Source organism: Gossypium raimondii, chromosome 9 (genome assembly GCF_025698545.1).
Source record: "Gossypium raimondii isolate GPD5lz chromosome 9, ASM2569854v1, whole genome shotgun sequence".
Classification (NCBI taxonomy): domain Eukaryota; kingdom Viridiplantae; phylum Streptophyta; class Magnoliopsida; order Malvales; family Malvaceae; genus Gossypium; species Gossypium raimondii.
This window is the reverse complement of record NC_068573.1, coordinates 15,235,317-15,259,516: the sequence shown is the minus strand read 5'-3', so window position 1 is coordinate 15,259,516 and position 24,200 is coordinate 15,235,317. Positions and strand designations below refer to the sequence as shown.

The following is a 24,200-nucleotide window of genomic DNA, read 5'->3' as shown; positions in this document are numbered from 1 at the left end:
CCTTTATATGAATAGATTGCGCAAGAGTTGACGGGTGCGACCATACCAGCAATAATGCATCGGATCCCATCAGAACTCCGCAGTGAAGCGTCCTTGGGCGAGAGTAGTACTAGGATGGGTGACCTCCTGGGAAGTCCTCGTGTTGCACCCCTCCCATTTTATTTCATATAATGTTTTTATTTAGTTGCATTTTCTCGAGGTGGTGTAACTCATTCGTTACTTACATTTTGTGAAATAAATAATTTGAAATAATATTTGGTCAAATTTGTATTCAAAATCGAGGCTGAAGTACGATAAGGGGCAGCCTTTTTATGAATATGTTGCGCAAGAGTTGATGGGTGCGATCATACCAGCACTAATACACCGGATCCTATCAGAACTTCGAAGTGAAGCGCGCTTGGGCGAGAGTAGTACTAGGATGGGTGACCTCCTGGGAATTCCACGTGTTGCACCCCTCCCATTTTATTTCATATAATGTTTTTTTTAGTTGCATTTTCTCGACTTGCTGTAGCTCATTCGTTATTTGCGTTTTGTGAAATAAATAATTTGAAACAATATTTTGTCGCATTTGTATTCAAATTCGAGGCTCAAATACGATAAGACGCAAACTTTTTATGAATAGGTTGCGCAAGAGTTGATTGGTGCGATCATACCAGCACTAATGCACCGGATCCCATCAGAACTCCGCAGTTAAGCGTGCTTGGGCGAGAGTAGTACTAGGATGGGTGACCTCCTAAGAAGTCCGCTTGTAGAACCCCTCCCATTTTATTTCATATAATGTTTTTTAGTTGCGTTTTCTCGACGTGGTGTAACTCATTCATTATTTGCGTTTCGTGAAGTAAATAATTTGAAACGATTTTTGGTCGAATTTTCATTTAAATTGAGGCTAAGTCTTGATAAGGCGAGCCTTTATTGAAAAGATTGCGTAAGAGTAGGCAGATGCGATCATACGAACTAATGCACCGGATCCCATCGAACTCCATGATTAAGCGTGCTTGGGCGAGAGTAGTACTAGGATGGGTGACCTCCTAAGAAGTCCGCTTGTAGAACCCCTCCCATTTTATTTCATATAATGTTTTTTAGTTGCGTTTTCTCGACGTGGTGTAACTCATTCATTATTTGCGTTTCGTGAAGTAAATAATTTGAACGATTTTTGGTGAATTTTCATTTAAATTGAGCGCTAGTGCGATAAGGCGAGCCTTTATTGAAAAGATTGCGTGAAGTAGACGGGTGCGATCATACCAGAACTAATGCACCGGATCCCATCAGAACTCCGCAGTTAAGCGTGCTTGGGCGAGAGTAGTACTAGGATGGGTGACCTCTTGGGATGTTCTCGTGTTGCACCCCTCCCTTTTTATTTCATATAATGGTTTCTTTAGTTGCGTTTTCTCGACGTGGTTTAACTCATTCGTTATTTGCGTTTTGTGAAATACATAATTTGGAACGATATTTGGTCGAATTTGTATTCAATTTTGAGGCGCAAGTGCGATAAGCGGCAGCCTTTATATGAATAGATTGTGCAAGAGTTGACGGGTGCGATCATACCTGCAATAATGCACCGGATCCTATCAGAACTCCGCAGTTAAGCGTGCTTGGGCGAGAGTAGTACTAGGATGGGTGACCTCCTAGGAAGTCCTCGTGTTGCACCCCTCCCATTTTATTTCATATAATGGTTTTTTTAGTTGCGTTTCCTCGACATGGTGTAACTCATTCATTATTTGCGTTTTGTGAAGTAAATAATTTGAAACGTTATTTGGTCGAATTTACATTTAAATTCGAGGCGCAAGTCAATAAGGGGCAACCTTTATATGAATAGATTGCGCAAGAGTTGACGGGTGCGATCATACCAGCACTAATGCACCGGATCCCATCAGAACTCCGCAGTTAAGCGTGCTTGGGCGAGAGTAGTACTATGATCGGTGACCTCCTGGGAAGTCCTCGTGTTGCAACCCTCCCATTTTATTTCAGATAATGTTTTTTTTAATTGCATTTTGTCGACGTGGTGTAACTCATTCGTTATTTGCGTTTCGTGAAGTAAATAATTTGGAACGATATTTGGTCGAATTTGTATTCAAATTAACGCGCAAAATCTTGATAAGAGGCCCTTATATTAATAGATTGCGCAACAGTTGGCAGATGCGATAATACCAAAGACTAATGCACGGATCATATCGAACTCCGCATTAAGCGTGCTTGGCGAGTAGTACTAGGATGGGTGACCTCTGAGGAAGTCCTCGTGTTGCACCCTCCCATTTTATTTCATATAATATTTTTTAGTTGCATTTTCTCGGCGTGGTGTAACTCATTCGTTATTTGCGTTTTGTGAAATAAATAATTTGAAGCGATATTTTTTGAATTTGTATTCAAATTGAGGCACAAAATGCGATAAGGGCAACCTTTATATGAATAGATTGCGCAAGAGTTGACGGTGCGATCATACCGACAATAATGCATCGGATCCCATCGAAGTCCGCATTAAGCGTCCTTGGCGAGAGTAGTACTAGGATGGGTGACCTCACAGGAAGTCCTCGTGTTGCACCCTCCCATTTTATTTCATATAATGTTTTTATTTAGTTGCATTTTCTCGAAGTGGTGTAACTCATTCGTTACTTACATTTTGTGAAATAAATAATTTGAAACAATATTTGGTCGAATTTGTATTCAAATTCGAGGCTCAAATACGATAAGACGCAGCCTTTTATGAATAGGTTGCGCAAGAGTTGACGGGTGCGATCATACCTGCACTAATGCACCGGATCCCATCAAAACTCCGCAGTTAAGCGTGCTTGGGCGAGAGTAGTACTAGAATGGGTGACCTCCTGAGAAGTCCTCTTGTAGCACCCCTCCCATTTTATTTCATATAATGTTTTTTAGTTGCGTTTTCTCGAGGTGGTGTAACTCATTCATTATTTGCGTTTTGTGAAGTAAATAATTTGAAACGATTTTTTGTCGAATTTTCATTTAAATTCGAGGCGCCAGTGCAATAAGGGCGAGCCTTTATTGAAAAGATTGCGTCAGAGTAGACGGGTGCGATCCTACCAGCACTAATGCACCGGATACCATCAGAACTCCGCAGTTAAGCGTGCTTGGGCGAGAGTAGTACTAGGATGGGTGACCTCTTGGGATGTTCTCGTGTTGCACCCCTCCCTTTTTATTTCATATAATGGTTTTTTTAGTTGTGTTTTCTCGACGTGGTGTAACTCATTCGTTATTTGCGTTTTGTGAAATAAATAATTTGGAACGATATTTGGTCGAATTTGTATTCAATTTGGCGCTAAGTGCGATAAGCGGCGACCTTTATATGAATAGATTGCGCAAGAGTTGGCCAGGTGCGATCATACCGGCACTAATGCATCGAATCCCATCGAACTCCGCAGCTAAGCGTGCTTGGCGAGTAGTACTAGGATGGGTGACCTCCTAGGAAGTCCTCGTGTTGCACCCCTCCCATTTTATTTCATATAATGGTTTTTTTAGTTGCGTTTCCTCGACGTGGTGTAACTCATTCATTATTTGCGTTTTGTGAAGTGAATAATTTGAAACGATATTTCGTCGAATTTACATTTAAATTCGAGGCAACCTTTATATGAATAGATTGCGCAAGAGTTGACGGGTGCGATCATACCAGCACTAATGCACCGGATCCCATCAGAACTTCGAAGTGAAGCGTGCTTGGGCGAGAGTAGTACTAGGATGGGTGACCTCCTGGGAATTCCACGTGTTGCACCCCTCCCATTTTATTTCATATAATGTTTTTTTAAGTTGCACTTTCTCGACTTGCTGTAGCTCATTCGTTATTTGCGTTTTGTGAAATAAATAATTTGAAACAATATTTTGTCGCATTTGTATTCAAATTCGAGGCTCGAATACGATAAGACGCAGCCTTTTTATGAATAGGTTGCGCAAGAGTTGACGGGTGCGATCATACCAGCACTAATGCACCGGATCCCATCAGAACTCCGCAGTTAAGCGTGCTTGGGCGAGAGTAGTACTAGGATGGGTGACCTCCTGAGAAGTCCTCTTGTTGCACCCCTCTCATTTTATTTCATATAATGTTTTTTAGTTGCGTTTTCTCGACGTGGTGTAACTCATTCATTATTTGCGTTTTGTGAAGTAAATAATTTGAAACGATTTTTGGTCGAATTTTCATTTAAAGTCGAGGCGCAAGTGCGATAAGGGCGAGCCTTTATTGAAAAGATTGCGTAAGAGTAGACGGGTGCGATCATACCAGCACTAATGCACCGGATCCCATCAGAACTCCGCAGTTAAGCGTGCTTGGGCGAGAGTAGTACTAGGATGGGTGATCTCTTGGGATGTTCTCGTGTTGCACCCCTCCCTTTTTATTTCATATAATGGTTTCTTTAGTTGCGTTTTCTCGACGTGGTGTAACTCATTCGTTATTTGCGTTTTGTGAAATAAATAATTTGGAACGATATTTGGTCGAATTTGTATTCAATTTCGAGGCGCAAGTGCGATAATGGCGACCTTTATATGAATAGATTGCGCAAGAGTTGGCGGGATGCGATCATACCGGCACTAATCCACCGGATCCCATCGAACTCATGATTAAGCGTGCTTGGCGAGAGTAGTACTAGGATGGGTGACCTCTAAGAAGTCCTCGTGTTGCACCCTCCCATTTTATTTCATATAATGGTTTTTTTAGTTGCGTTTCCTCGACGTGGTGGAACTCATTCATTATTTGCGTTTTGTGAAGTAAATAATTTGAAACGATATTTGGTCGAATTTACATTTAAATTCGAGGCAGCCTTTATATGAATAGATTGCGCAAGAGTTGGCAGGTGCGATCATACCAAAGACTAATGCACCGGATCCCATCGAACTCATGATTAAGCGTGCTTGGGCGAGAGTAGTACTAGGATGGGTGACTTCTGGAAGTCCACGTGTTGCACTCCTCCCATTTTATTTCATATAATGTTTTTTAGTTTCATTTTCGGCGTGGTGTAACTCATTCGTTATTTGCATTTTGTGAAATAAATAATTTGAAGCGATATTTTGTCGAATTTGTATTCAAATTGACGCTTTAAATCTTGATAAGAGGCCACCTTATATGAATAGATTGCTGCATTTGTGGAGTGCGATAATACCGGCACTAATGCACCGGATCATATCGAACTTGCGATTAAGCGTGCTTGGCGAGAGTAGTACTAGGATGGGTGACCTCTAGGAAGTCCTCGTCTTTGCACCCTCCCATTTTATTTCATATAATATTTTTTTTAGTTGCATTTTCTCGACATGGTGTAACTCATTCGTTATTTGCGTTTTGTGAAATAAATAATTTGAAACGATATTTTGTCGAATTTGTAATCAAATTCGAGGTGCAAGTGCGATAAGAGGCAACCTTTATATGAATAGATTGTGCAAGAGTTGACGGCTGCGATCATACCAGCACTAATGCACCGTATCCCATCAGAACTCCGCAGTTAAGCGTGCTTGGGTGAGAGTAGTACTATGATCGGTGACCTCCTGGGAAGTCCTCGTGTTGCACCCCTCCCATTTTATTTCAGATAATGTTTTTTTAGGTTGCGTTTTCTCGACGTGGTGTAACTCATTCGTTATTTGCGTTTCGTGAAGTAAATAATTTGGAACGATATTTGGTCGAATTTGTATTCAAATTCGACGCGCAAGTGCGATAAGAGGCAGCCCTTATATGAATAGATTGCGCAACAGTTGACGGGTGCGATAATACCAGCACTAATGCACCGGATCATATCAGAACTCCACAGTTAAGCGTGCTTTGGCGAGAGTAGTACTAGGATGGGTGACCTCCTGGGAAGTCCTCGTGTTGCACCCCTCCCATTTTATTTCATATAATATTTTTTTAGTTGCATTTTCTCAACGTGGTGTAACTCATTCGTTATTTGCGTTTTGTGAAATAAATAATTTGAAACGATATTTTGTCGAATTTGTATTCAAATTCGACGCGCAAGTGCGATAAGAGGCAGCCTATATATGAATAGATTGTGCAAGAGTTGACGGGTGCGATCATACCAGCACTAATGCACCGGATCCCATCAGAACTCTGTAGTTAAGCGTGCTTGGGCGAGACTAGCACTAGGATAGGTGACCTCTTGGGAAGTCCTTGTGTTGCACCCCTCCCATTTTATTTCATATAATGTTTTTTTTTAGTTGCATTTTCTCGACGTGGTGTAACTCATTCGTTATTTGCGTTTTGTGAAATAAATAATTTGAAACAATATTTGGTCGAATTTTCCTTTAAATTCGAGGAGCAAGTGCGATAAGGGGCAGCCTTTATATGAATAGATTGCGCAAGAATTGTCGGGTGCGATCATACCAGCACTAATGCACCGGATCCCATCTGAACTTCGAAGTGAAGCGTGCTAGGGCGAGAGTAGTACTAGGATGGGTGACCTCCTGGGAAGTCCTCGTGTTGCACCCTTCCCATTTTATTTCATATAATGTTTTTTTAGTTGCGTTTTCTCCACGTGGTGTAACTCATTCGTTATTTGCGTTTTATGAAATACATAATTTGGAACGATATTTGGTCGAATTTGTATTCAAATTCGAGGCGCAAGTGTGATAAGAGGCAGCCTTTATATGAATAGATTGCGCAAGAGTTGACGGGTGCGATCATACCAGCAATAATGCACCAGATCCCATCAGAACACCACAGTTAAGCATCCTTGGGCGAGAGTAGTACTTGGATGGGTGACCTCCTCGGAAGTCCTCGTGTTGCACCCGTCCCATTTTATTTCATATAATGTTTTTTTTGTTGCATTTTCTCGACGTGGTGTAACTCATTCGTTTTTTGCGTTTTGTGAAATAAATAATTTGAAACGATATTTTTTCGTATTTGTATTCAAAATCGAGGCTGAAGTGCGATAAGAGGCAGCCATTATATGAATAAGTTGCGCAAGAGTTGACGGGTACGATCATACCAGAACTATTGCACCGGATCCCATCCGAACTCCGCAGTTAAGCGTGCTTGGGAGAGTAGTACTAGGATGGGTGACCTCTTGGGAAGTCCTCGTGTTGCACCCCTCCCATTTTATTTCATATAATGTTTTATATGGTTGCGCTTTCTCCACGTGGTGTAACTCATTCGTTATTTGCGTTTTGTGAAATACATAATTTGGAACGATATTTGGTCGAATTTGTATTCAAATTCGAGGCGCAAGTGTGATAAGAGGCAGCCTTTATATGAATAGATTGCGCAAGAGTTGACGGGTGCGATCATACCAGCAATAATGCACCGGATCCCATCGAAACTCCACGTTAAGCGTCCTTGGCGAGTAGTACTAGGATGGGTGACCTCCAGGAAGTCCTCGTGTTGCACCCTCCCATTTTATTTCATATAATGTTTTTTAGTTGCATTTTATCGGCGTGGTGTAACTCATTCGTTTTTGCGTTTTGTGAAATAAATAATTTGAAGCGATATTTTGTCGTATTTGTATTCAAAATCGAGGTGAAGTGCGATAAGAGGCGCCTTTTTATGAATAGGTTGCTGCAAGAGTTGGCGATGCGATCATACCGATACTATTGCCGGATCCCATCCGAACTCCATGATTAAGCGTGCTTGGCGAGAGTAGTACTAGGATGGGTGACCTCTTGGGATGTCCTCGTGTTGCACCCCTCCCATTTTATTTCATATAATGTTTTATATAGTTGCAGTTTCCCGACGTGGTGTAACTCATTCGTTATTTACATTTTGTGAAATATATAATTTGAAACGATATTTGGTCGAATTTGCATTTAAATTCGAGGCACAAGTGTGATAAGCGGCAGCCTTTATATTAATAGATTGCGCAAGAGTTGACGGGTGTGATCATACCAGCACTAATGCACCGGATTCCATCAGAACTCCGCAGCTAAGCGTTCTTGGGCGAGGGTAGTTCTAGGATGGGTGACCTCCTGGGAAGTCCTCGTGTTGCACCCTTCGAATTTTATTTCATATAATGTTTTTTTTAGTTGCATTTTCTCGACGTGGTGTAACTAATTCCTTATTTGCGTTTTGTGAAATAAATAATTTGAAACGATATTTTGTCGAATTTGTATTCAAAATCGAGGGTTAAGTACTATAACAGGTAGCCTTTATATGAATAGGTTGCGCAAGAGTTGACGGGTGCGATCATACCAGCACTAATGCACAGGATCCCATCAGAACTCCGCAGTTAAGCGTGCTTGGGCGAGAGTAGTACTAGGATGGGTGATCTCCTGGGAACTCCACGTGTTGCACTCCTCCCATTTTATTTCATATAATGTATTTTTAGTTGCATTTTCTCGACGTGGTGTAACTCATTCGTTATTTGCGTTTTGTGAAATAAATAATTTGAAACGATATTTTGTCGAACTTGTATTCAAATTCGAGGCGCAAGTGCGAGAAGAGGCAGCCTTTATATGAATAGGTTGCGCAAGAGTTGACGGGTGCGATCATACCTGAGCTAATGCACCGGATCCCATCAGAACTCCGCAGTTAAGCGTGCTTGGGCGAGAGTAGTACTAGGATGGGTGACCTATTGGGAAGTCCTCGTGTTGCACCCCTCCCATTTTGTTTCATATATTGTTTTATTTAGTTTCATTTTCTCGACGTGGTGTAACTCATTCGTTATTTGCGTTTTGTGAAATAAATAATTTGAAACGATACTTGGTCGAATTTGCATTTAAATTCGAGGCGCAAGTGTGATAAGAGGCAGCCTTTATATGAATAGATTGCGCAAGAGTTGACGGGTGCGATCATACCGGCACTAATGCGGATCCCATCGAAACTCAAGTAGTTAAGCGTCTTTGGCGAGTAGTACCAGGATAGGTGACCTCCTGGGAAGTCCTCGTGTTGCACCCCTCCCATTTTATTTCATATAATTTTTTTTTAGTTGCATTTTCTCGACGTGGTGTAACTCATTCATTATTTGCGTTTTGTGAAATAATTAATTTGAAACAATATTTGGTCGAATTTGCCTTTAAATTCGAGCCGAAATTGCGATAAGGGGCAACCTTTATATGAACAGATTGCGCAAGAATTCACGGGTGCGATCATACCAGCAATAATGCACCGGATCCCATCAGAACTCCGTAGTTAAGCGTCCTTGGGCGAGTGTAGTACTAGGATGGGTGACCTCCTGGGAAGTCCTCGTGTTGCACCCCTCCCATTTTATTTCATAGAATGTTTTTTTTTAGTTGCATTTTCTCGACGTGGTGTAACTCATTCGTTATTTGCGTTTTGTGAAATAAATAATTTGACACGATATTTTGTCGAATTTGTATTCAAATTCGGCGCTTTAAAATCGATAAGGGCAGCCTTTATATGAATAGATTGCGCAAGAGTTGGCCAGGTGCGATCATGCCGACACTAATACCTTGGATCCCATCGAACTCATGATTAAGCGTGCTTGGCGAGAGTAGTACTAGGATGGGTGACTTCACAGGAAGTCACGTGTTGCACTCCTCCCATTTTATTTCATATAATGTTTTTTAGTTTCATTTTCCGGCGTGGTGTAACTCATTCGTTATTTGCATTTTGTGAAATAAATAATTTGAAGCGATATTTTGTCGAATTTGTATTCAAATTCGACGCTTTAAAATCTTGATAAGAGGCGTTTCTTATATGAATAGATTGCTGTGATTGTGGGTGCGATAATACCGAAGACTAATGCACCGGATCATATCGAACTCATGATTAAGCGTGCTTGGGCGAGAGTAGTACTAGGATGGGTGACCTCCTAGGAAGTCCTCGTGCTGCACCCCTCCCATTTTATTTCATATAATATTTTTTTTAGTTGCATTTTCTCGACATGGTGTAACTCATTCGTTATTTGCGTTTTGTGAAATAAATAATTTGAAGCGATATTTTGTCGAATTTGTAATCAAATTCGAGGTGCAAGAAAATCTTGATAAGAGGCGACCTTTATATGAATAGATTGTGCAAGAGTTGGCGGTGCGATCATACCGCACTAATGCACCGTATCCCATCGAACTCCATGATTAAGCGTGCTTGGGTGAGAGTAGTACTATGATCGGTGACCTCACAGGAAGTCCTCGTGTTGCACCCTCCCATTTTATTTGAGATAATGTTTTTTAGGTTGCGTTTTCTCGGCGTGGTGTAACTCATTACGTTATTTGCGTTTAGTGAAGTAAATAATTTGGAGCGATATTTGGTCGAATTTGTATTCAAATTCGGCGCGCAAAATCTTGATAAGAGGCCCTTATATGAATAGATTAGCATAGCAGTTGGCCAGATGCGATAATACCGACACTAATGCACGGATCATATCGAACTCCACGATTAAGCGTGCTTTGGCGAGAGTAGTACTAGGATGGGTGACCTCACAGGAAGTCCTCGTGTTGCACCCTCCCATTTTATTTCATATAATATTTTTTTAGTTGCATTTTCTCAGCGTGGTGTAACTCATTCGTTATTTGCGTTTTGTGAAATAAATAATTTGAAGCGATATTTTGTCGAATTTGTATTCAAATTGACGGCCAAAAAAATCTTGATAAGAGGCGACCTATATATGAATAGATTGTGCAAGAGTTGTGAGTGCGATCATACCGGCACTAATGCACCGGATCCCATCGAACTACAGTAGTTAAGCGTGCTTGGCGAGACTAGTACTAGGATAGGTGACCTCTTGGGAAGTCCTTGTGTTGCACCCTCCATTTTATTTCATATAATGTTTTTTTAGTTGCATTTTCTCGACGTGGTGTAACTCATTCGTTATTTGCGTTTTGTGAAATAAATAATTTGAAACAATATTTGGTCGAATTTTCCTTTAAATTTGAGGAGCAAGTGCGATAAGGGGCAGCCTTTATATGAATAGATTGCGCAAGAATTGTCGGGTGCGATCATACCAGCACTAATGCACCGGATCCCATCTGAACTTCGAAGTGAAGCGTGCTAGGGCGAGAGTAGTACTAGGATGGGTGACCTCCTGGGAAGTCCTCGTGTTGCACCCTTCCCATTTTATTTCATATAATGTTTTTTAGTTGCGTTTTCTCCACGTGGTGTAACTCATTCGTTATTTGCGTTTTATGAAATACATAATTTGGAGCGATATTTGGTGAATTTGTATTCAAATTCGGCGCGCAAGTGTGATAAGAGGCGCCTTTATATGAATAGATTGCGCAAGAGTTGTGGGTGCGATCATACCGGCAATAATGCACCAGATCCCATCGAACACCACAGTTAAGCATCCTTGGCGAGTAGTACTTGGATGGGTGACCTCCTCGGAAGTCCTCGTGTTGCACCGTCCCATTTTATTTCATATAATGTTTTTTGTTGCATTTTCTCGGCGTGGTGTAACTCATTCGTTTTTGCGTTTTGTGAAATAAATAATTTGAAGCGATATTTTTCGTATTTGTATTCAAAATCGAAATTTGAAGTGCGATAAGAGGCACCATTATATGAATAAGTTGCGCAAGAGTTGGCAGATGCGATCATACGAACTATTGCGGATCCCATCCGAACTCCATGATTAAGCGTGCTTGGGCGAGAGTAGTACTAGGATGGGTGACCTCTTGGGAAGTCCTCGTGTTGCACCCTCCATTTTATTTCATATAATGTTTTATATGGTTGCGCTTTCTCCGTGGTGTAACTCATTCGTTATTTGCGTTTTGTGAAATACATAATTTGGAGCGATATTTGGTGAATTTGTATTCAAATTCGAGGCGCAGAAGTGTGATAAGAGGCCTTTATATGAATAGATTGCGCAAGAGTTGTGGTGCGATCATACCGGCAATAATGCACCGGATCCCATCGAACTCCACGTTAAGCGTCCTTGGCGAGAGTAGTACTAGGATGGGTGACCTCACAGGAAGTCCTCGTGTTGCACCCTCCCATTTTATTTCATATAATGTTTTTTTAGTTGCATTTTATCGGCGTGGTGTAACTCATTCGTTTTTCGTTTTGTGAAATAAATAATTTGAAGCGATATTTTGTCGTATTTGTATTCAAAATCGAAATTTGAAGTGCGATAAGAGGCAGCCTTTTTATGAATAGGTTGCGCAAGAGTTGACGGGTACGATCATACCAGTATTATTGCACCGGATCCCATCCGAACTCCGCAGTTAAGCGTGCTTGGGCGAGAGTAGTACTAGGATGGGTGACCTCTTGGGATGTCCTCGTGTTGCACCCCTCCCATTTTATTTCATATAATGTTTTATATAGTTGCAGTTTCCCGACGTGGTGTAACTCATTCGTTATTTACATTTTGTGAAATATATAATTTGAAACGATATTTGGTCGAATTTGCATTTAAATTCGAGGCACAAGTGTGATAAGCGGCCTTTACCTTTATATTAATAGATTGCGCAAGAGTTGTGGTGTGATCATACCAAGACTAATGCACCGGATTCCATCGAACTCATGACTAAGCGTTCTTGGCGAGGTAGTTCTAGGATGGGTGACCTCTGGGAAGTCCTCGTGTTGCACCCTTGAATTTTATTTCATATAATGTTTTTTAGTTGCATTTTCTCGGCGTGGTGTAACTAATTCCTTATTTGCGTTTTGTGAAATAAATAATTTGAAGCGATATTTTGTCAATTTGTATTCAAAATCGAGGTTAAGTACTATAACGGTAGCCTTTATATGAATAGGTTGCGCAAGAGTTGTGGGTGCGATCATACCGACACTAATGCACGGGATCCCATCGAACTCATGATTAAGCGTGCTTGGGCGAGAGTAGTACTAGGATGGGTGATCTCTGGAACTCCGTGTTGCACTCCTCCATTTTATTTCATATAATGTATTTTTAGTTGCATTTTCTCGGCGTGGTGTAACTCATTACGTTATTTGCGTTTTGTGAAATAAATAATTTGAAGCGATATTTTGTCGAACTTGTATTCAAATTCGAGGCGCAAGTGCGAGAAGAGGCACCTTTATATGAATAGGTTGCGCAAGAGTTGTGGGTGCGATCATACGAGCTAATGCACCGGATCCCATCGAAACTCATGATTAAGCGTGCTTGGCGAGTAGTACTAGGATGGGTGGCGTGTTTGGAAGTCCTCATGTTGCACCTCCCATTTTGTTTCATATATTGTTTTATTTAGTTTCATTTTCTCGGCGTGGTGTAACTCATTACGTTATTTGCGTTTTGTGAAATAAATAATTTGAAAGCGATACTTGGTGAATTTGCATTTAAATTGAGGCGCAAGTGTGATAAGAGGCGACCTTTATATGAATAGATTGCGCAAGAGTTGGCGGTGCGATCATACCAAAGACTAATGCACCGGATCCCATCGAACTCCGTAGTTAAGCGTCTTTGGCGAGTAGTACCGGGATAGGTGACCTCGCAGAAGTCCTCGTGTTGCACCCTCCCATTTTATTTCATATAATTTTTTTAGTTGCATTTTCTCGGCGTGGTGTAACTCATTCATTATTTGCGTTTTGTGAAATAATTAATTTGAAACAATATTGGTCGAATTTGCCTTTAAATTGAGCGAAATTGCGATAAGGGCAACCTTTATATGAGCAGTTATGCAAGAATTCACGGGTGCGATCATACCGGCAATAATGCACGGATCCCATCGAACTCCGTAGTTAAGCGTCCTTGGCGAGTGTAGTACTAGGATGGGTGACCTCACAGGAAGTCCTCGTGTTGCACCCTCCCATTTTATTTCATAGAATGTTTTTTTAGTTGCATTTTCTCGGCGTGGTGTAACTCATTACGTTATTTGCGTTTTGTGAAATAAATAATTTGACACGATATTTTGTCGAATTTGTATTCAAATTCGACCTTTAAATCTTGATAAGGGCAGCCTTTATATGAATAGATTGCGCAAGAGTTGGCGGGTGCGATCATGCCGACACTAATACTGGGATCCCATCGAACTCATGATTAAGCGTGCTTGGGCGAGAGTAGTACTAGGATGGGTGACCTCTGGAAATCCTCGTGTTGCACCCTCCCATTTTATTTCATATAATATTTTTTTAGTTGCATTTTCTCGGCGTGGTGTAACTCATTCATTATTTGCGTTTTGTGAAATAAATAATTTGAAGCGATATTTTGTCGAATTTGTATTCAAATTCGGCGCAAAAATCGATAAGAGGCAGACCTTTATATGAATAGATTGCGCAAGAGTTGGCGGTGCGATCATACCGGCACTAATGCACGGATCCCATCGAACTCCGTAGTTAAGCGTGCTTGGGCGAGAGTAGTACTAGGATTGGTGACCTCCTGGGAGGTCCTCGTGTTGCACCCTTCCCATTTTATTTCATATAATGTTTTTTTAGTTGCATTTTCTCCACGTGGTGTAACTCATTCGTTATTTGCGTTTTGTGAAATACATAATTTGGAACGATATTTGGTCGAATTTGTATTCAAATTCGAGGCGCAAGTGTGATAAGAGGCAGCCTTTATATGAATAGATTGCGCAAGAGTTGACGGGTGCGATCATACCAGCAATAATGCACTGGATCCCATCAGAACTCCACAGTTAAGCGTCCTTGGGCGAGAGTAGTACTAGGATGGGTGACCTCCTCGGAAGTCCTCGTGTTGCACCCGTCCCATTTTATTTCATATAATGTTTTTTTTAGTTGCATTTTCTCGACGTGGTGTAACTCATTCGTTTTTTGGGTTTTGTGAAATAAATAATTTGGAACGATATTTTTTCATATTTGTATTCAAAATCGAGGCTGAAGTGCGATAAGAGGCAGGCTTTATATGAATAGGTTACACAAGAGTTGACGGGTACGATCATACCAGAACTATTGCACCGGATCCCATCCGAACTCCGCAGTTAAGCGTGCTTGGGCGAGAGTAGTACTAGGATGGGTGACCTCTTGGGAAGTCCTCGTGTTGCACCCCTCCTATTTTTTTTCATATAATGTTTTATATAGTTGCGTTTTCTCCACGTGGTGTAACTCATTCGTTATTTGCGTTTTGTGAAATACATAATTTGGAACGATATTTGGTCAAATTTGTATTCAAATTCGAGCGCAAGTGTGATAAGAGGCGACCTTTATATGAATAGATTGCGCAAGAGTTGGCAGTGCGATCATACCGACAATAATGCACCGGATCCCATCGAACTCCACGATTAAGCGTCCTTGGCGAGAGTAGTACTAGGATGGGTGACCTCCTCGAAAGTCCTCGTGTTGCACCCGTCCCATTTTATTTCATATAATGTTTTTTTTAGTTGCATTTTCTCGACGTGGTGTAACTCATTCGTTTTTTGCGTTTTGTGAAATAAATAATTTGAAACGATATTTTGTCGTATTTGTATTCAAAATCGAGGCTGAAGTGGGATAAGAGGCAGCCTTTATATGAATAGGTTGCGCAAGAGTTGACGGGTACGATCATACCAGAACTATTGCACCGGATCCCATCCGAACTCCGCAGTTAAGCGTGCTTGGGCGAGAGTAGTACTAGGATGGGTGACCTCTTGGGAAGTCATCGTGTTGCACCCCTCCCATTTTATTTCATATAATGTTTTATATAGTTGCATTTTCCCGACGTGGTGTAACTCATTCGTTATTTGGGTTTTGTGAAATATATAATTTGAAACGATATTTGGTCGAATTTGCATTTAAATTCGAGGCACAAGTGTGATAAGCGGCAGCCTTTATATGAATAGATTGCGCAAGAGTTGACGGGTGCGATCATACCAACACTAATGCACCGGATTCCATCAGAACTCCGCAGCTAAGCATTCTTGGGCGAGGGTAGTAATAGGATGGGTGACCTCCTGGGAAGTCCTCGTGTTGCACGCTTCGAATTATATTTCATATAATGTTTTTTTAGTTGCATTTTCTCAACGTGGTGTAACTAATTCCTTATTTGCGTTTTGTGAAATAAATAATTTGAAACGATATTTTGTCGAATTTGTATTCAAAATCGAGGTTAAGTACTATAACGAGTAGCCTTTATATGAATAGGTTGCGCAAGAGTTGACTCATGATTAAGCGTGCTTGGCGAGAGTAGTACTGCGATCATCACGTGTTGCACTCCTCCCAATATAATGCATTTTCTCGGCGGGTGTATCCCATCGATAACTCAAATTCGAGCTAAGCGTGCTTATATGAATAGAGTAGTACTAGGATGGGATGACTCTCTGCTTGGCGGGGAAGTCCTCTGGGAAATCCGTGTTGCACTCCTCCCATTTTATTTCATATAATGTATTTTTAGTTGCATTTTCTTGGCGTGGTGTAACTCATTCGTTATTTGCGTTTTGTGAAATAAATAATTTGAAAGCGATATTTTGTCTAATTTGTATTCAAATTCGACGCGCAAGTCTTGATAAGAGGCAGCCCTTATATGAATAGATTGTTACAATGTTGATTTGGGCGATCATACCAAAGACTAATGCACCGGATCCCATCGAACTCCATGATTAAGCGTGCTTGGCGAGAGTAGTACTAGGATGGGTGACCTCTGGAAGTCCTCGTGTTGCACCTCCCATTTTATTTCATATAATGCTTTTTAGTTGCATTTTCTCGACGTGGTGTAACTCATTCGTTATTTGCGTTTTGTGAAATAAATAATTTGAAAGGATATTTTGTCAATTTCTATTCAAATTGAGGCCCAAAGTCGATAAGAGGCAGCCTTTATATGAATAGATTGCGCAAGAGTTGACGGTGCGATCATACCGGCACTAATGCACCGGATCCCATCGAACTCATGATCAAGCGTGCTTGGCGAGAGTAGTACTAGGATTGGTGACCTCTGGGAAGTCCTCGTGTTGCACCCTCCCATTTTATTTCATATAATGTTTTTTTAGTTGCATTTTCTCAGCGTGGTGTAACTCATTACGTTATTTGCGTTTACGTGAAGTAAATAATTTGAAATGATATTTGGTCGAATTTGTATTCAAATTCGAGGCAAAGCTCGATAAGAGGCTCCTTTATATGAATAGATTGCGCAAGAGTTGACAGGTGCGATCATACCAAAGACTAATGCACCGGATCCCATCGAACTCGAGTTAAGCGTGCTTGGCGAGAGTGGTACTAGGATAGGTGACCTCTGGGAAGTCCTCGTGTTGCACCTCCCATTTTATTTCATATAATGTTTTTTAGTTGCATTTTCTCGACGTGATGTAACTCATTCGTTATTTATTTTGTGAAATAAATAATTTGAAACAATATTTGGTCGAATTTGTATTTAAATTCGAGCCGCAATTCGATAAGAGGCAACCTTTATGTGAATAGATTGCGCAGAATAGGCAGGTGCGATCATACCGGCAATAATGCAGGATCCCATCGAACTCCTGAGTTAAGCGTCCTTGGCGAGTGTAGTACTAGGATGGGTGACCTCACAGGAAGTCTCGTCTTGCACCCTCCCATTTTATTTCATAGAATGTTTTTTTAGTTGCATTTTCTCGGCGTGGTGTAACTCATTCGTTATTTGCGTTACGTGAAATAAATAATTTGAAGCGATATTTTGTCGAATTTGTATTCAAATTTGAAAAATGTTAATTATGCGATAAGCGCATGAATATCTTGATATAAGGCACCTTTATATGAATAGATTGTGCAAGAATTGGCAGGAGTGCGATCATACCAACTAATGCACGGATCCCATCGAACTCCATGATTAAGCGTGCTTGGCGAGAGTAGCACTAGGATGGGTGACCTCACAGGAAGTCCTCGTGTTGCACCTCCCATTTTATTTCATATAATATTTTTTTAGTTGCATTTTCTCGGCGTGGTGTAACTCATTCATTATTTGCGTTTTGTGAAATAAATAATTTGAAAGCGATATTTTGTCGAATTTGTATTCAAATTGGCGCAAAATCTTGATAAGAGGCGCCTTTTATGAATAGATTGCGCAAGAGTTGGCAGTGCGATCATACCGGCACTAATGCACGGATCCCATCGAACTCCATGATTAAGCGTGCAGGAGAAAGTAGTACTAGGATTGGTGACCTCACAGGAAGTCCTCGTGTTGCACCCTCGCCATTTTATTTCATATAATGTTTTTTTTAGTTGCGTTTTCTCGGCGTGGTGTAACTCATTCGCTATTTGCGTTTAGTGAAGTAAATAATTTGGAGCGATATTTGGTCGAATTTGTATTCAAATTGAGGCGAAAATCGATAAGAGGCACCTTTTATGAATAGATTGCGCAAGAGTTGGCGGATGCGATCATACCAAAGACTAATGCACGGATCCCATCGAACTCCGTAGTTAAGCGTGCTTGGCGAGAGTAGTACTAGGATAGGTGACCTCCAGGAAGTCCTCGTGTTGCACCCTCCCATTTTATTTCATATAATTTTTTTAGTTGCATTTTCTCGACGTGATGTAACTCATTCGTTATTTGCGTTTTGTGAAATAAATAATTTGAAACGATATTTTGTCGAATTTGTATTCAAATTTGACGCGCAAGTGCGATAAGGGGCTGCCTTTATATGAATAGATTGTGCAAGAATTGACGGGTGCGATCATACCAGCACTAATGCACTGGATCCCCTCAGAACTCCGCGGTTAAGCGTGCTTGGGCGAGAGTAGCACTAGGATGGGTGACCTCCTGGGAAGTCCTCGTGTTGCACCCCTCCCATTTTATTTCATATAATATTTTTTTTAGTTGCATTTTCTCGACGTGGTGTAACTCATTCATTATTTGCGTTTTGTGAAATAAATAATTTGAAACGATATTTTGTCGAATTTGTATTCAAATTCGAGGCGCAAGTGCGATAAGAGGCAGCCTTTTTATGAATAGATTGCGCAAGAGTTGACGGGTGCGATCATACCGTGATAATGCACGGATCCCATCGAACTCATGATTAAGCGTGCACGGAGAGAGTAGTACTAGGATTGGTGACCTCCTGGGAAGTCCTCGTGTTGCACCCCTGCCATTTTATTTCATATAATGTTTTTTTTAGTTGCGTTTTCTCGACGTGGTGTAACTCATTCGTTATTTGCGTTTCGTGAAGTAAATAATTTGGAACGATATTTGGTCGAATTTGTATTCAAATTCGAGGCTAAATGCGATAAGAGGCGCCTTTTATGAATAGATTGCGCAAGAGTTGTGCAGTGCGATCATACCAAAGACTAATGCGGATCCCATCGAACTCATGATTAAGCGTGCTTGGGCGAGAGTAGTACTACGATGGGTGACCTCTGAGGAAGTGCTCGTGTTGCACCCTCCCATTTTAATTCATATAATGGTTTTTTAGTTGCATTTTCTCGGCGTGGTGTAACTCATTCGTTATTTCGTTTTGTGAAATAAATAATTTGAAACAATATTTGGTGAATTTGCCATTAATTTAGGCGCCAAATCTGTGATAAGGGCAACCTTTATACGAATAGATTGCGCAAGAGTTGTGAGATGCGATCATACCGGCAATAATGCCGGATCCCATCGAACTCCATGATGAAGCGTCTTTGGGCGAGAGTAGTACTAGGATGGGTGACCTCCTGGGAAGTCCTCGTGTTGCACCCCTCCCATTTTATTTCATAGAATGTTTTTATTTAGTTGCATTTTCTCGACGTGGTGTAACTCATTCGTTATTTGCATTTTGTGAAATAAATAATTGGAAACAATATTTGGTCGAATTTGCCTTTAAATTCGAGGCGCAAGTGCGATAAGGGGCAGCCTTTATATGAATAGATTGCGCAAGAGTTGACGGGTGCGATCATACCAGCCCTAATGCACCGGATCCCATCGAACTCCGCAGTTAAGCGTGCTTGGGCGAGAGTAGTACTAGGATGGGTGACCTCCTGGGAATTCCACGTGTTGCACCCCTCCCATTTTATTTCATATAATTTTTTTTTAGTTGCGTTTTCTCGACGTGGTGTAACTCATTCGTTATTTGCATTTTGTAAAATAAATAATTTGAAACAATATTTGGTCGAATTTGCCTTTAAATTCGGCGCCAAGTCTTGCGATAAGGGCAGCCTTTATATGAATAGATTGCGCAAGAGTTGACGGATGCGATCATACCAGACACTAATGCACCGGATCCCATCGAACTCCGCAGTTAAGCATGCTTAAAGAGAGTAGTACTAGGATGGGTGACCTCTGAGGAATTCCACGTGTTGCACCCTCCCATTTTATTTCATATAATGTTTTTTTAGTTGCATTTTCTCGACTTGGTGTAACTCATTCGTTATTTGCGCTTTTGTGAAGTAAATAATTTGAAATAATATTTTGTCGCATTTGTATTCAAATTCGAGGCTCAAGTACGATAACAAAAATTTTTATGAATAGGTTGCGCAAGAGTTGATTGCAAAGCGATCATACCAAGACTAATGCACCGGATCCCATCGTAACTCATAGCTAAGCGCCTTAATGCAGAGTAGTACTACGGATGGTGACCTCCTCGAAGTGCTCAGATTGCACCCTCCCATTTTAATTCATAATGGTTTTTTAGTTGCATTTTCGACGTGGTAAATCATTCGTTATTTACGCTTTTGTGAAATAAATAATTTGAAACAATATTTGGTCGAATTTGCTATTAATTTCGAGGCGAATCATGAAACCTTTACACTAATAGATTATGCAAGAGTTGAAATGTGCGATCATACCGAAGAATAATGCACCGGATCCCATCGAACTCCGCATGGAAGCCGCCTTTGGCGAGAGTAGTACTAGGATGGGTGACCTCCGGAAGTCCTCGTGTTGCACCCTCCCATTTTATTTCATAGAATGTTTTATTTAGTTGCATTTTCTCTGACGTGGTGTAACTCATTCGTTATTTGCATTTTGTGAAATAAATAATTGAAAACAATATTTGGTCGAATTTGTATTCAAATTCGAGGCGCAAGTGCGATAAGGGCTGCCTTTATATGAATAGATTAAGTGCAAGAGTTGTGGTGCGATCATACAGAGCTAATGCACCGGATCCCATCGTAACTCCGCAGTTAAGCGTGCTTGAGAGAGTAGTACTAGGATGGGTGACCTCCGAATTCCTCGTGTTGCACCCTCCCATTTTATTTCATATAATTTTTTTAGTTGCATTTTCTCGGCGTGGTGTAACTCATTCGTTATTTGCATTTTGTAAAATAAATAATTTGAAGCAATATTTGGTCTAATTTGCCTTAAATTCGAGGCAAATCTGCGATAAGAGCGACCTTTTATATGAATAGATTGCGCAAGAGTTGACTCAATGCGATCATACCAAACACTAATGCACCGGATCCCATCGTAACTTCGCATGATTAAGCGTGCAGGAGAGTAGTACTAGGATTGGTGACCTCCGGGAATTCCACGTGTTGCACCCTCCCATTTTATTTCATATAATGTTTTTTTAGTTGCATTTTCTCGATTTGTCAGAGCTCATTCGTTATTTGCGCTTTTGTGAAATAAATAATTTGAAATAATATTTTGTCGAATTTGTATTCAAATTCGAGGCTCAAGTACGATAAGAGCAGCCTTTTATGAATAGGCGCAAGAGTTGATTTCGGCGATCATACCAAAGCACTAATGCACGGGATCCCATCGAACTCCGCAGTTAAGCGTGCTTGGCGAGAGTAGTACTAGGATAGGTGACCTCCGGGAATTCCACATGTTGCACCCTCCCATTTTATTTCATATAATTTTTTTAGTTGCATTTTCTCGGCGTGATGTCAGAGCTCATTCGTTATTTGCGTTTTGTGAAATAAATAATTTGAAACAATATTTTGTCGCATTTGTATTCAAATTCGAGGCTCACGAACGATAAGAGGCAAAAGCCTTTATAGGAATAGATTGCGCAAGAGTTGACCAGGTGCGATCATACCAAAGACTAATGCACTGGATCCCATCGTAACTCGCAGCTTAAGCGTGCTTCATTTAGAGTAGTACTAGGATGGGTGACCTCCTGAAGTCCTCGTGTTGCACCCCACCATTTTATTTCATATAATATTTTTTAGTTGCATTTTATCGGCGTGGTGTAACTCATTCATTATTTGCGTTTTGTGAAATAAATAATTTGAAACGATATTTTGTCTAATTTGTATTTAAATTGAGGCGAAGTGCGATAAGGGCAGCCTTTATATGAATAGATTGCGCAAGAGTTGGCCGAATGCGATCATACCAAAGACTATCTGCGGATCCCATCGAACTCCGCAGCTAAGCGTGCTTGGCGAGAGTAGTACTAGGATGGGTGACCTCTGGGATGTCCTCGTGTTGCACCCTCCATTTTATTTCATATAATGTTTTTTTTAGTTGCATTTTCTCGGCGTGGTGTAACTCATTACGTTATTTGCGTTTTAGAAATAAATAATTTGGAACGATATTTGGTCGAATTTGTATTCAAATTCGAGCGCAAAGAGCGATAAGCTGCACGACTTTTATATGAATAGATTGCTAAGAGTTGATTTGCATGCGATCATACCAAAGACTAATGCACCGGATCCCATCGAACTCATGACTAAGCGTGCTTAGGCGAGAGTAGTACTAGGATGGGTGACCTCTGGATGTTCTCGTTTGCACCCTCCCTTTTATTTCATATAATGTTTTTTTAGTTGCATTTTCTCGGCGTGGTGTAACTCATTCCTTATTTGCGTTTTGTGAAATAAATAATTTGAAGCGATATTTGGTCGAATTTGTATTCAAATTCGAGCCGCAAGTGCGATAAGGCAGCCCTTTATATGAATAGATTGCGCAAGAGTTGATGGGAGCTATGATACCGAAGACTAATGTACCGGATCCCATCGTAACTCATGATTAAGCGTGCTTGGATGAGAGTAGTACTAGGATGGGTGACCTCTAGGAGGTCCTCGTGTTGCACCCTCCCATTTTATTTCATATAATATTTTTATTTGTTGCATTTTCTTCATCGTGGTGTAACTCATTCATTATTTGCGTTACTTGAAATAACTAATTTGAACGATATTTTGTCGAATTTGTATTAAAATTCGAAGATAATTCTTGATAAGTGCCAACCTTTATATGAATAGATTGCGCAAGAGTTGGGGTGCGATCATACTAGCACTAATGCATCGGATCCCATCGAACTCCGCAGATTAAGCGTGTTTGGGCGAGAGTAGTACTAGGATGGTGACCTCTGAGGAAGTCCTCGTGTTGCACCCTCCCATTTTATTTCATATAATGTTTTTTTAGTTGCATTTTCTCGGCGTGGTGTAACTCATTACGTTATTTGCGTTTTGTGAAATAAATAATTTGAAATGATATTTGGTCGAATTTGCCATTTAAATTGAGGCAGAAGTGATAAGGGGCAACCTTTATATGAATAGATTGCGCAAGAGTTGACGGGTGCGATCATACCGGCACTAATGCACCGGATCCCATCGAACTCCGCAGTTTAAGCGTCTTTGGGCGAGAGTAGTACTAGGATGGGTGACCTCTGGGAAGTCCTCGTGTTGCACCCTCCTCATTTTATTTCATATAATGTTTTTTAGTTGCATTTTCTCGGCGTGGTGTAACTCATTCGTTATTTGCGTTTTGTGAAATAAATAATTTGAAACAATATTTGGTCAAATTTGCCTTCAAATTGAGGCGAAGTGCGATAAGGGCAACCTTTATATGAATAGATTGCGCAAGAGTTGACGGGTGCGATCATACCAAAGACTAATGCCGGATCCCATCTCGAACTCATGATTAAGCGTGCTTGGCGAGAGTAGTACTAGGATGGGTGACCTCTTCGGAAGTCCTCGTGTTGCACCCCTCCCATTTTATTTCATATAATGTTTTTTTTAGTTGCATTTTCTCGACGTGGTGTAACTCATTCGTTATTTGCGTTTTGTGAAATAAATAATTTGAAACGATATTTGGTCGAATTTGTATTCAAATTCGGCGCGAAATATCTTATAAAGGCAACCTTTATATGAATAGATTGCACAAGAGTTGACGAAATGCGATCATACCAGCACTAATGCATGGGATCCCATCGAAACTCCGATTAAGCGTGCTTGGTGTGAGAGTAGTACTAGGATGGGTGACCTCTGGGAAGTCCTCGTATTGCACCCATCCATTTTATTTCATATAATGTTTTTTAGTTGCATTTTCTCGACGTGGTGTAACTCATTCGTTATTTGCGTTTTGTGAAATAAATAATTTGAAATGATATTTGGTCGAATTTGTATTCAAATTCGAGGCTCAAAATCGATAAGGCGACCTTTATATGAATAGATTGCGCAAGAGTTGATCGTGCGATCATACCGCACTAATGCACCGGATCCCATCGAACTCCGCAGATTAAGCGTGCTTGGCGAGAGTAGTACTAGGATGGGTGACCTCTGGGAAGTCCTCGTGTTGCACCCTCCCATTTTATTTCATATAATGTTTTTTTAGTTGCATTTTCTCCACGTGGTGTAACTCATTCGTTATTTGCGTTTTGTGAAATAAATAATTTGA

General features: G+C 40.7%; 31 non-coding genes and 18 pseudogenes across 31 annotated transcripts; all 49 read left to right on the top strand.

The window, feature by feature from the left end:
• The first annotated feature begins 32 nt into the window (after nt 1–32).
• Nucleotides 33–151, top strand: LOC128032830 (5S ribosomal RNA). The gene has a single exon (XR_008189171.1). It is a non-coding gene; the product is annotated as a 5S ribosomal RNA (ribosomal RNA).
• A 185-nt stretch (nt 152–336) lies between these two features.
• Nucleotides 337–455, top strand: LOC128033487 (5S ribosomal RNA). Its single transcript, XR_008189555.1, has one exon. It is a non-coding gene; the product is annotated as a 5S ribosomal RNA (ribosomal RNA).
• Nucleotides 456–639: 184 nt separating this feature from the next.
• LOC128033092 (5S ribosomal RNA) lies at nt 640–758 on the top strand. The gene has a single exon (XR_008189428.1). It is a non-coding gene; the product is annotated as a 5S ribosomal RNA (ribosomal RNA).
• A 470-nt stretch (nt 759–1,228) lies between these two features.
• Nucleotides 1,229–1,347, top strand: LOC128033242 (5S ribosomal RNA). Its single transcript, XR_008189510.1, has one exon. It is a non-coding gene; the product is annotated as a 5S ribosomal RNA (ribosomal RNA).
• A 184-nt stretch (nt 1,348–1,531) lies between these two features.
• Nucleotides 1,532–1,650, top strand: LOC128033475 (5S ribosomal RNA). Its single transcript, XR_008189552.1, has one exon. It is a non-coding gene; the product is annotated as a 5S ribosomal RNA (ribosomal RNA).
• A 183-nt stretch (nt 1,651–1,833) lies between these two features.
• Nucleotides 1,834–1,952, top strand: LOC128033339 (5S ribosomal RNA). Its single transcript, XR_008189527.1, has one exon. It is a non-coding gene; the product is annotated as a 5S ribosomal RNA (ribosomal RNA).
• A 773-nt stretch (nt 1,953–2,725) lies between these two features.
• Nucleotides 2,726–2,844, top strand: LOC128033042 (5S ribosomal RNA). The gene has a single exon (XR_008189377.1). It is a non-coding gene; the product is annotated as a 5S ribosomal RNA (ribosomal RNA).
• A 181-nt stretch (nt 2,845–3,025) lies between these two features.
• On the top strand, nt 3,026–3,144 carry LOC128032851 (5S ribosomal RNA). Its single transcript, XR_008189192.1, has one exon. It is a non-coding gene; the product is annotated as a 5S ribosomal RNA (ribosomal RNA).
• A 183-nt stretch (nt 3,145–3,327) lies between these two features.
• Nucleotides 3,328–3,442, top strand: LOC128033313 (5S ribosomal RNA; annotated as a pseudogene).
• A 166-nt stretch (nt 3,443–3,608) lies between these two features.
• LOC128033468 (5S ribosomal RNA) lies at nt 3,609–3,727 on the top strand. Its single transcript, XR_008189551.1, has one exon. It is a non-coding gene; the product is annotated as a 5S ribosomal RNA (ribosomal RNA).
• Nucleotides 3,728–3,911: 184 nt separating this feature from the next.
• LOC128033081 (5S ribosomal RNA) lies at nt 3,912–4,030 on the top strand. Its single transcript, XR_008189417.1, has one exon. It is a non-coding gene; the product is annotated as a 5S ribosomal RNA (ribosomal RNA).
• Nucleotides 4,031–4,211: 181 nt separating this feature from the next.
• On the top strand, nt 4,212–4,330 carry LOC128033192 (5S ribosomal RNA). Its single transcript, XR_008189502.1, has one exon. It is a non-coding gene; the product is annotated as a 5S ribosomal RNA (ribosomal RNA).
• Nucleotides 4,331–4,514: 184 nt separating this feature from the next.
• Nucleotides 4,515–4,629, top strand: LOC128033515 (5S ribosomal RNA; annotated as a pseudogene).
• A 758-nt stretch (nt 4,630–5,387) lies between these two features.
• Nucleotides 5,388–5,506, top strand: LOC128033072 (5S ribosomal RNA). Its single transcript, XR_008189408.1, has one exon. It is a non-coding gene; the product is annotated as a 5S ribosomal RNA (ribosomal RNA).
• A 184-nt stretch (nt 5,507–5,690) lies between these two features.
• Nucleotides 5,691–5,809, top strand: LOC128033038 (5S ribosomal RNA). Its single transcript, XR_008189374.1, has one exon. It is a non-coding gene; the product is annotated as a 5S ribosomal RNA (ribosomal RNA).
• A 183-nt stretch (nt 5,810–5,992) lies between these two features.
• LOC128033024 (5S ribosomal RNA) lies at nt 5,993–6,111 on the top strand. The gene has a single exon (XR_008189360.1). It is a non-coding gene; the product is annotated as a 5S ribosomal RNA (ribosomal RNA).
• A 185-nt stretch (nt 6,112–6,296) lies between these two features.
• Nucleotides 6,297–6,415, top strand: LOC128032906 (5S ribosomal RNA). The gene has a single exon (XR_008189247.1). It is a non-coding gene; the product is annotated as a 5S ribosomal RNA (ribosomal RNA).
• Nucleotides 6,416–6,598: 183 nt separating this feature from the next.
• Nucleotides 6,599–6,717, top strand: LOC128033141 (5S ribosomal RNA). Its single transcript, XR_008189476.1, has one exon. It is a non-coding gene; the product is annotated as a 5S ribosomal RNA (ribosomal RNA).
• Nucleotides 6,718–6,900: 183 nt separating this feature from the next.
• Nucleotides 6,901–7,017, top strand: LOC128033101 (5S ribosomal RNA). Its single transcript, XR_008189437.1, has one exon. It is a non-coding gene; the product is annotated as a 5S ribosomal RNA (ribosomal RNA).
• Nucleotides 7,018–7,493: 476 nt separating this feature from the next.
• Nucleotides 7,494–7,609, top strand: LOC128033467 (5S ribosomal RNA; annotated as a pseudogene).
• Nucleotides 7,610–7,793: 184 nt separating this feature from the next.
• Nucleotides 7,794–7,912, top strand: LOC128032832 (5S ribosomal RNA). The gene has a single exon (XR_008189173.1). It is a non-coding gene; the product is annotated as a 5S ribosomal RNA (ribosomal RNA).
• A 184-nt stretch (nt 7,913–8,096) lies between these two features.
• LOC128033216 (5S ribosomal RNA) lies at nt 8,097–8,215 on the top strand. The gene has a single exon (XR_008189506.1). It is a non-coding gene; the product is annotated as a 5S ribosomal RNA (ribosomal RNA).
• Nucleotides 8,216–8,398: 183 nt separating this feature from the next.
• LOC128033290 (5S ribosomal RNA) lies at nt 8,399–8,517 on the top strand. Its single transcript, XR_008189519.1, has one exon. It is a non-coding gene; the product is annotated as a 5S ribosomal RNA (ribosomal RNA).
• A 481-nt stretch (nt 8,518–8,998) lies between these two features.
• On the top strand, nt 8,999–9,117 carry LOC128033353 (5S ribosomal RNA). The gene has a single exon (XR_008189530.1). It is a non-coding gene; the product is annotated as a 5S ribosomal RNA (ribosomal RNA).
• Nucleotides 9,118–9,905: 788 nt separating this feature from the next.
• On the top strand, nt 9,906–10,022 carry LOC128033519 (5S ribosomal RNA; annotated as a pseudogene).
• Nucleotides 10,023–10,508: 486 nt separating this feature from the next.
• On the top strand, nt 10,509–10,626 carry LOC128033356 (5S ribosomal RNA; annotated as a pseudogene).
• Nucleotides 10,627–10,807: 181 nt separating this feature from the next.
• LOC128032840 (5S ribosomal RNA) lies at nt 10,808–10,926 on the top strand. The gene has a single exon (XR_008189181.1). It is a non-coding gene; the product is annotated as a 5S ribosomal RNA (ribosomal RNA).
• A 179-nt stretch (nt 10,927–11,105) lies between these two features.
• On the top strand, nt 11,106–11,220 carry LOC128033520 (5S ribosomal RNA; annotated as a pseudogene).
• Nucleotides 11,221–11,398: 178 nt separating this feature from the next.
• On the top strand, nt 11,399–11,512 carry LOC128033428 (5S ribosomal RNA; annotated as a pseudogene).
• Nucleotides 11,513–11,688: 176 nt separating this feature from the next.
• Nucleotides 11,689–11,804, top strand: LOC128033414 (5S ribosomal RNA; annotated as a pseudogene).
• Nucleotides 11,805–11,985: 181 nt separating this feature from the next.
• Nucleotides 11,986–12,104, top strand: LOC128032925 (5S ribosomal RNA). The gene has a single exon (XR_008189265.1). It is a non-coding gene; the product is annotated as a 5S ribosomal RNA (ribosomal RNA).
• Nucleotides 12,105–13,168: 1,064 nt separating this feature from the next.
• On the top strand, nt 13,169–13,283 carry LOC128033481 (5S ribosomal RNA; annotated as a pseudogene).
• Nucleotides 13,284–13,458: 175 nt separating this feature from the next.
• On the top strand, nt 13,459–13,574 carry LOC128033334 (5S ribosomal RNA; annotated as a pseudogene).
• Nucleotides 13,575–13,757: 183 nt separating this feature from the next.
• Nucleotides 13,758–13,871, top strand: LOC128033488 (5S ribosomal RNA; annotated as a pseudogene).
• Nucleotides 13,872–14,052: 181 nt separating this feature from the next.
• Nucleotides 14,053–14,169, top strand: LOC128033138 (5S ribosomal RNA). Its single transcript, XR_008189474.1, has one exon. It is a non-coding gene; the product is annotated as a 5S ribosomal RNA (ribosomal RNA).
• Nucleotides 14,170–14,352: 183 nt separating this feature from the next.
• LOC128032863 (5S ribosomal RNA) lies at nt 14,353–14,471 on the top strand. Its single transcript, XR_008189204.1, has one exon. It is a non-coding gene; the product is annotated as a 5S ribosomal RNA (ribosomal RNA).
• A 184-nt stretch (nt 14,472–14,655) lies between these two features.
• On the top strand, nt 14,656–14,774 carry LOC128033389 (5S ribosomal RNA). The gene has a single exon (XR_008189537.1). It is a non-coding gene; the product is annotated as a 5S ribosomal RNA (ribosomal RNA).
• A 483-nt stretch (nt 14,775–15,257) lies between these two features.
• LOC128032973 (5S ribosomal RNA) lies at nt 15,258–15,376 on the top strand. The gene has a single exon (XR_008189312.1). It is a non-coding gene; the product is annotated as a 5S ribosomal RNA (ribosomal RNA).
• A 184-nt stretch (nt 15,377–15,560) lies between these two features.
• LOC128033110 (5S ribosomal RNA) lies at nt 15,561–15,679 on the top strand. The gene has a single exon (XR_008189445.1). It is a non-coding gene; the product is annotated as a 5S ribosomal RNA (ribosomal RNA).
• A 1,450-nt stretch (nt 15,680–17,129) lies between these two features.
• Nucleotides 17,130–17,243, top strand: LOC128033500 (5S ribosomal RNA; annotated as a pseudogene).
• A 795-nt stretch (nt 17,244–18,038) lies between these two features.
• Nucleotides 18,039–18,154, top strand: LOC128033505 (5S ribosomal RNA; annotated as a pseudogene).
• A 180-nt stretch (nt 18,155–18,334) lies between these two features.
• LOC128032846 (5S ribosomal RNA) lies at nt 18,335–18,453 on the top strand. Its single transcript, XR_008189186.1, has one exon. It is a non-coding gene; the product is annotated as a 5S ribosomal RNA (ribosomal RNA).
• A 774-nt stretch (nt 18,454–19,227) lies between these two features.
• Nucleotides 19,228–19,343, top strand: LOC128033386 (5S ribosomal RNA; annotated as a pseudogene).
• Nucleotides 19,344–19,528: 185 nt separating this feature from the next.
• LOC128033365 (5S ribosomal RNA) lies at nt 19,529–19,646 on the top strand. Its single transcript, XR_008189532.1, has one exon. It is a non-coding gene; the product is annotated as a 5S ribosomal RNA (ribosomal RNA).
• Nucleotides 19,647–19,830: 184 nt separating this feature from the next.
• LOC128033474 (5S ribosomal RNA) lies at nt 19,831–19,948 on the top strand (annotated as a pseudogene).
• Nucleotides 19,949–22,798: 2,850 nt separating this feature from the next.
• LOC128033317 (5S ribosomal RNA) lies at nt 22,799–22,916 on the top strand (annotated as a pseudogene).
• A 181-nt stretch (nt 22,917–23,097) lies between these two features.
• On the top strand, nt 23,098–23,215 carry LOC128033160 (5S ribosomal RNA). The gene has a single exon (XR_008189495.1). It is a non-coding gene; the product is annotated as a 5S ribosomal RNA (ribosomal RNA).
• A 179-nt stretch (nt 23,216–23,394) lies between these two features.
• On the top strand, nt 23,395–23,511 carry LOC128033509 (5S ribosomal RNA; annotated as a pseudogene).
• A 480-nt stretch (nt 23,512–23,991) lies between these two features.
• Nucleotides 23,992–24,107, top strand: LOC128033367 (5S ribosomal RNA; annotated as a pseudogene).
• Nucleotides 24,108–24,200: the final 93 nt, after the last annotated feature.